Here is a 2,146-nt window from a genome sequence, read left to right on the forward strand (position 1 = left end):
TATCTATCTATCTATCTATCTATCTATCTATCTGTCTATCTATCTATCTATCTGTCTATCTATCTATCTATCTATCTATCTACCTCGTCATTCAACTCTACCTTCTCTAACGGCACATTTTGCTTTGCTCGTCCTTTGTGAGAAGTGATGTTTTTCATTTCGTCCCCTCTCTTCCTGTCCCACAAAACCATTGTTTGGGTTTAGCTGATTGTAATCCCATATTCATTTCTCGTTCCTCCGTTATCTTCATGCCTCAAAGAATCTCTTGCTTAGCAGTTGAAATCGCCGCTGTTCTAATTACAAAGCACAAAGAAACAGATAAGCGTCGGACCAAACAGATTTTTTTTCTTTTATTCCATGAGAATAAAATGTTAAGTTCTTTGTTCAAAGTTCCTGCCCGGTAGAAACAAGAGTAATTGACATTATTTTTATTCATCCACACCTTCAAATACTGGGATTTCTGTTTACCACCATAGCAATAGAACATGGTTTCGAAAAATAAGGATCCAATTCGATGAGGGAAAACAAATTTGATTTTTGAAAAGGAATGCACAGGTAGCAACGTTCTAAAATGTAAGAAAAATTCCACCTCAAAGCTCTAAATAAACCAAATACCTACAGGTCTGGCAGAAATAAAAATAAACGTCTAATGATGTAACAACCTGCAACCCCCTGATTTTCGCGCCAAATTGAACAGTAAAACGATCAACTTCAGCGATTTCGCCAAAACACCGGACAGGGAAGCGATATTACGGAAGTGGAAGAGAGTAGCCCTTTTGAATAATTGGCTGACAGGATCTATGTCATGATACCCCAGACGAGAAGGGAATCGGGCTTTTTTTTTTGGTTGTAAATTCTTGTTTGTGGTTCTCTCGTCTGTAGTTCCTCTTGTGTTGCTGTTGTTGAGGCATAGTGTATTGCTGGAAGTAGAGGGTTCTTTAGTATTCTTTTTTGTTCCGGTTGGGGTGTATGGGGACAAGAGTGATTGGATGAGAATGCAGAAAGCGCGAAAGGAAGGGGATAAAAACCGGCATACATTAAGAGGCCACAAGGTTTCGGGAGAAAAACAGCATTATTGGCAGAATGCCAACTATATTACCATATTTTCGAGTTTCCCTCGTTCAAGCTTGTGATGAAAACATCATATCCAGAATAAGATGCTTTAAGGACAAGGTTGTGAAGGACGCAGTGAAAAAAATGTGAATAGGATGGTGTTAATCTGAAGACGGATCGTAGTGGTTTCCATTTGAAGATTTTGGAGGACAACTGGTAAAAATGACAAATCCTTTAATTGGTTCTGCTGAAGTTTTATTCACGGATTTGTGTCTCTATAATGCCTTTTCTTCTTTTCGCTTTCTTAGCCCTAATAATACTGTCTATTGTGTTTTGTTTTCACTTGAATACATGCAAGCATGCAATCATTATGAAGTAGTATACGTGCTAGTGAATTTTCATTTTAAGATTTGTTTCCAGAATTACACTGTGGCCTATCAGACTAACCTACGCATGACTCTGTGTTAGACATTTTGAACCAGAATCAGCTCATAAATTTCTCTCTCTCTCTCTCTCTCTCTCTCTCTCTCTCTCTCTCTCTCTCTCTCTCTCTCTCTCTTTCTTTCCATCATAAGCAATCTCTAGACACATAAAATCAAGCTGAGGATGGAGAAGTAGAACTGACAATACGCAGTATGGCTCATCTCGCGAGACCGCTAGGGTCTAGGGAAGATCAAAAATAAGAAACTGCTGTAATTTCCTGTACAGAATCCCAGGGGACAAAACGTTCGCTAAGCGCTCAGTGGTGTAATAATCTCCCTTGAAGTAAGTCAGATTGTATTTTGAAAGTTAGCCGCCTCTGATTTGGATTAGCTCAGAACTGAAAAGAGTGGTGAAGTAGAAAAAACCCGACGTGTAATGCACTTTTCTAATGAAATTCTGGTCTCTGGAACCCCTAATGTAATTGAAAAACTGTCTGGCAAGAATGAAGTCGCACGATCGCTTCAAACGAGAAACCAGAAGGGACGTGAGTAAGACAGGGCCCCAACGCCTGGAGTGTCCAGACACACGCCTGTGTCAATATCCACTTGTTTGGGGAATTTGCATTGGCACTCGGCGGGTATTTTCAAACCACAATTGTTTCCAAGACGCA

This window comes from Aplysia californica, unplaced genomic scaffold (genome assembly GCF_000002075.1).
Source record: "Aplysia californica isolate F4 #8 unplaced genomic scaffold, AplCal3.0 scaffold00013, whole genome shotgun sequence".
Lineage (NCBI taxonomy): Eukaryota > Metazoa > Mollusca > Gastropoda > Aplysiida > Aplysiidae > Aplysia > Aplysia californica.